Consider the following 6,295-nt stretch of genomic DNA (forward strand, 5'->3'; position numbering starts at 1 on the left):
CTGTGAAGCAAAGGTACAAGGCTGAGGGCAGCTGGGTTGAAGGAGGACTCATGAGACAGAGCCAGACGTTTATTTAAGGGTTAAAGTATCTATGCCAGTCTTTTAAATATTTATCCAGACATTAATATAATTAGTATGAGGTCTGTTTAACTGTTGAAGGACATGTTGCAGAATGATTGGGTTAAAATGTAAAGGTAGCTGGGAGAGCACGGGAAACGTTCTGTGGATGAGAATACGTTTTCTATTTTAAACTGACAAAATTGCAACAAAATGAAGCTCATCTGGGAAATTAGAGCTAAAAAGAACAATATGTGCAAATGTAACATGCCCAGAGGAGATGCTTTCCATTTGACTTTGGAGTCTTTAGTTCTCTGGATTCCAGATTTTTTCTTGTTTCCAAATATTAGTTAATTGCCCTAAACAATACGAACACACAAACACACAAGAATTGTTAAAGAATCAGCCTGCCAATAAATTCTATTTTTGTCCTATCTAACAAAATAAACAACAAACTCATCCTACTAATAAGTATTTCCTGCATAGCCAGAGCCTCACATGGCCTATTCCACGTCCACACGCCATTGTTTTCCAAAAACTATTAAAAACACACAACTTTGCACTGGGTACTATTTCATCACAATGACAATGGCACATGCACTGTTGCCAAAAATACAAATTTATGTGAGTGTTTATTAATCCACGCCTGAAGAGTCACCAAAAAATTCACTATTTCTTCCTGTTTGAGTAAAGTTTGCTAAAAGCTACAGTGCCCAGCTGTTTTAGGATATTACTGAGCCTTTTCAGAAGTGAAATTATATTATCTTCCAATAGAAACAAATTGGTTTGTGTCTGAGTGCCACAGATAGGGTATGGTAGTCAGAAACAACTAAGAGGCCAATGACTGCATTTTGCCGATGAGTTTTTCTAATCAGTCTTTCTCTATAAGACGAATAGATGAGAAGATGAGAAGAAAGAAGAGAAGAAAATCGGACAGAAATGTGTAGTTTTCGGCAATGCCACAAAACAGAACTATACTAGTGAATACCAGTGAACTTTACCCTGAACAAAAGTGGCTGAACACCAGCTGGACATAATGGAAGGTGAGGTGTATTGCTAACGGGGAAAAGAGGTGGCTAATAGCAATGATTTTACTGCTCCGCTTCACCTGGTTTCTCTTTCCAGAAGTTTCAGAGCTGTTGGGTTGAAGACGCAGGTACAAGTGAAGGATGAAGGTGAGAGTCAGGGCTCCTCTGTCATTGCCTCAGATTCGTTGTCCAGCATCCATCCATCCATCGACAACCGCTTATCCTGCGTACAAGGTCGCGGGGATTGTCCAGCATCCAAGTATCAAAAATACAAACCTGGATTAAGTAATATTTGTGTGAGCACACACTTGTCCTGTGTGGGAGACTTTAACCACAAAGAAAATTACATGAAGTAACACAATGTTTACAGAATCAGGAGAAAGTATTTGAAATTCCGGTCATACAGTCTTCTGGCATTGTTCACCTTGTCCTCATATACCCGTCCTGGTGTTCTGAAACCTCACCCATCTGTGTTTCATGTTTCCAGAAATAAACAGCATTTGCAAAAGTAATACATGACTCAGGTTTGCTCATGTCTATTGCCATCAATTTTTATAGTTATGTTTCCAGGAATTTCATTTAACATCATGTTCTTTTTTTGTCCTGGTTCAAATTATACAGGATGTTTTGGATTGGACGTTTTATGAATTGAAATTTTCTTTTGTTCTTTCATGGTTTTGTTTTGCAGATTGAGGCTCACCGCTCACTTTTCTATTCAGTCATTGTTAATTGTTCCAGTGGTAGACATTGTTCCTATTCATTCTGGCATGAAGACACCTGCACATTAAGATTTAAAATGAACTATTTGACCTTTACAAAGATTTCTAATTAGATTAAACCAAATTAATCTTGTACGGAGTGTTCTTTTGTGTTTTACCTCCTCTGTTTTTCTGTTTATAAGAATCATAACCTCTGAAACTGTGTCCCATTATTGTTGAATGATGACGCCAATACTCAGCCTTGGTTGGTTGTCTGGGAGGTTATGTTTTGTGACCTCCGGGTCTCTTAAATACTTCCAGAGTGAAGCTATGAGAGACTGACCTCCGGCCTGACACAACTGATGACATAGCCTCTATCTGACTTGAAGTTTGCCTGTTAATTAAGGCTGTAAACAGGTGGGTGAGAGAGGCTTTGTAGCTGACTTTATACTTGACAATCAAACTTGATCACTTAAAGTTTAATGATGTTTACCTCCTCAGATCCGCTTAAAGGATGGAAACGTACCTTTCACCAAGCACACAAGCACATAAACACACATCTGTACGCAAACACACAAAGGCACGCAATGTGAGGAATACCCATACAGCTGGTTGCTGTATTAGGTAATGTGACCACAGCAGAAATTAATCAACAAAAATACTCCCATTGTTCTCTTGGCACGCATAATGCACCTTAAAATTATATTGCTTATTGTCCATTTACTAGGCGACCACTTGGAGTGTTTTATATTCCCGTTTTTTCACTCATGTTCTAGAAATGAATTGGATGTTGTTGTATTTTCCGTCAGCAGCAAAACAAATAATGCCATAGCTTTTTGGAATCACAGTCAATATCACACTACGTTATATTATTTTTCATTTTGAATGAACAAGTAATAGCTTTTCAATCCTATCTATCTGGGTTTTACTATGTGTAAATAATAAAGACTTCTAAAAGCATACATAACTTCACTATAAGGGAACACTTATACTTCACTTTTTTTTTTTTTTTGAAGAAAACTTGATTGTGTTCACTCTGGCTGAAAGATGGGGCTTCTATTCACTGTGAGCTGCAGAACATGTTGATATAAAATATGGGTAGACAGTTAAAATTAAGAGAAAACTTAAAATCAAAACGGTAAAGTGAAGAGGGATACAGCCTTCAGTTTTAATGGCAATATGAGTTTGACAATAATCTTAGAGCTCCAAAACTGAGATTCTCATTGTGAGAGAAAGGATGCTTGTAGGAACATTTTTACGTGTATTATGGATCTAAAGAATGAACACTGTAGGACAGAGAAAGTTACAAAATAAGTTTCTTTGTCCTAAAAACAAACCATCTTAAAAAAAGCTAAAACATATACGTTCTCAATATGACTAGTACATGGGACTAGCAGTGATGGCAGTGTAAAAATACATTACAAGTAGTCCTGCATTTGAAACCATACTTCAGTAAAGGTACAGAAGTAATACCAGCTAAATTTACACAAGATGGTAAATGAAAAATTTCCAAAGACATGCAGCCTAGGTTCATTGGTGACCCTAAATTGTCCTTAGGTGTGAGTGTGACTGGTTGTTTGTCTATGTGTGGCCATACGATGGATTGGCGACCTGTCCAGGGTGTACCCCACCTTTCGCCCGATGTCAGCTGGGATTGACTCCAGCCCCCTGCGACCCTGTACGCAGGATAAGCGGTTGACGATGGATGGATGGATGGTAAATGTAAAAGTACCGGTTTTGCAGAATGGCACACTGTGTGTGAAAATAAATTACATTAATAATACTGATGCATTAATGTTTAAGCAACATTTTACTGTTGTAGCTGATCCAGGTGCAGCTAGTTTTAAATACTTCACATGTAGCCTACTTTAGCCCAGTTAATAACAACCGAGGGACCAGGTGCACTCCAAAGGGTCACAAAATAAATCTGAGGGGCTGTAAGATGATAAATGGGGAATGAAAGAAGAAACAGCAACGTTTATCTACACAAATTTATATAAATTTTTCTGACTTCTCTAATCTTCACTTTTTTTTGAAATATTAGAGAGTTTTACCTCTTCGGGCCTCAAACAGATGTTTAAATGAAACGTTCTAAGAAGTGTAGAGGGAAAGACTCGTCTTGGTGGGACAGCTAGCAACTCATAGACATCTGAAACATGACAAGGAGCCCTAACAAGACATTGTTTGTTGTTGTTGTTGTTGTTGTTGTTGTTGTTGTTGTTGTTGTTGTCGTTGTTGTTGTTGTCGTTGTCGTTGTTTTCAGGGTCAAAATACCGTCAGGTTGAGAACCACTTATTTAGTCTTTAATAATGTGTTGAATTTAAGCCTATAATATTGTGTTTTTTTATGTAAACAACTGCCAAATACATGTAGTACAATATTTCCCCTTTTCTCCGGCATAAAGTGACATGAAATGGAAATAAATCAATAAAGTACACGTACCTAGGTGCCCAAGAAATTTTCTCAGCCAGCTTGTCAAATACTCAACTACTATGGACTGTTTCACAGATCCTGCAGTGTTTGGCGCTCTCTGCAGGAATAAAGCGGTACACTTTTTTAGCCCAGCATAGGAATTAGGTCAAACCTTCCATGAGGGAGACATCCAAATCCCCCAGGAGCACCATTTGTATTGTATGCCTCGAGTTGTTGTGTTAGCCTGGTCTCAAATAGAGTGTATGTTAAGAAGAGGAGGCCATGCACTGTTGTCTTTAGAGCTTAGAGCTGGAGAGTTAACTGGCTTCACTCTGGGGGTCCGAGGGTGAAGTGATGCCAAAAACAACAGACAAAAGAATGAGAAACAACAGTGGTGAGCTCGAGGAATGCTCAGAGAGAGAAGTGAATAGAGGGGGGAACGGAGAGAAACTGAAAAAGAGGGGAAACACAGACAGAGGCATGCATGTGAGCTTCCCAGCGGTCTTCCACATGGAGCCGAGAACAGAGGCCCTGTTGTGTTGGCAACCACAGGGTGCCAACACAACACCTGGCAGAGAGAAGGAGAAGGGGGATCACAGGGAGCGTTCAGAGACACCAGGGGGATATTGGACAAAATGAGGATCAGGAGAGTTTGCGTTAAGGAGATTGTGTGTTTGTGCTGATGAAAGAGAAACAGAGAATGAGAGAAATCAAATGATTGTGTGTGTGTGTGTGTGGGGGGGGGGGGTCCTGGAGGAGCCCCTTGGCCCCAGCTCTGAAACGTGACTGTGCTCCAGCCAGGTCCTCAGGAGCTCAGCTCAGCCGGGCTCAGAGCCGCCACCACCACTGCTGCTGCTGCTGCAAAGCACTGGTTTCCTGTGCACATTCCCCACCTCCCTGGCTGTGTTATTGTTGGCCCAGACAGAGGGGTTCACAGCTAAGAACCAGGGGTCTTGCAGAGGCCCCCACTTCTCTATGCCTACACAGCAAACATCATCATGTTAGCATTGTCTGGGAACACGTTAGCTTGTGGTGACTTGGTCATTTTTTACCTTGCTTGCTATTTTCAGAGATCACACTGACTGTATTTTATACATGCTGTATATTTATCCAAATTGTTTTTGCATGTTGTAGCCCTTTTAAGAGAGAGTGTCACCACAGAGGGGAGGAGAGGACAGATTCAAAGGCCAGAACTGAACAAGGTAACAACATAAAGCTGTGAATGTCATTAGGACTCCATTAGGAGCACAAGAAAAGGCAGCAGGCGTTCCATGTACAAAAATACATTATTTATACAGATTACGCTACTTTTTCCATGTGGTTTTGAAGTGTCTTTCTGTAGCATTGATTAATATTTACAACCTTACCCACTGTGCCGTGTTCGTGCATCTGTTGTTGTGATTGGCTGTAAAATAGGAAATTAATTTAGTGGCTGCCATACTTGTTTGGAAACCAATGTTCCTCTCATTATGCCAGTTATATAGCAGTTGTGCAACACTCACACACACAAACAGTCACACACGGGCTTGTCTGAACCATACACTCTGACACAACTTCCATGAGAAAACACCTCTATAAAAGCATATGGTGTCATTTCTGAACCAACACTGCTTTCACTGTTTGCCTTGCTGCTCTTTTAAAATGTTGCAGAAAATTCATAAGACTAAATTGGTCGCAATGTTACTTTTACTTTCTGGGGTTAACTGGATATCCTTAATTTTTCCAGATGCAACTGCAGGCATTGTCAGAGTAGAGGGGAAACTAGGACTATAACCTCACTAACCACACCTCCTACTTCAGGACAGTAGTTACTTAAAAAGGTTAAATATTATGTGACATTGGGCACTAAATCCTTTATTACAACATCCACATCCTCTGGTGAATAGATTGAACTATATACACCTGGAAGCCACACCTAGACCTGTATAAGATGGTTCCTTTATCTCAGTGGGAGAATAAGCATAAAATTAAATTCTTAAAAATAAAATAGAAATCCTTCCAAAGCAGATAAAACTATTTGAATATGTTGGATAAATGCAAATAAAAAAGGTCACTCTTGTTTGTGGATTTGCTTAATGGTAATGAGAAAAGCCCTGAATG

Source organism: Micropterus dolomieu, linkage group LG05 (assembly GCF_021292245.1).
Source record: "Micropterus dolomieu isolate WLL.071019.BEF.003 ecotype Adirondacks linkage group LG05, ASM2129224v1, whole genome shotgun sequence".
NCBI lineage: Eukaryota > Metazoa > Chordata > Actinopteri > Centrarchiformes > Centrarchidae > Micropterus > Micropterus dolomieu.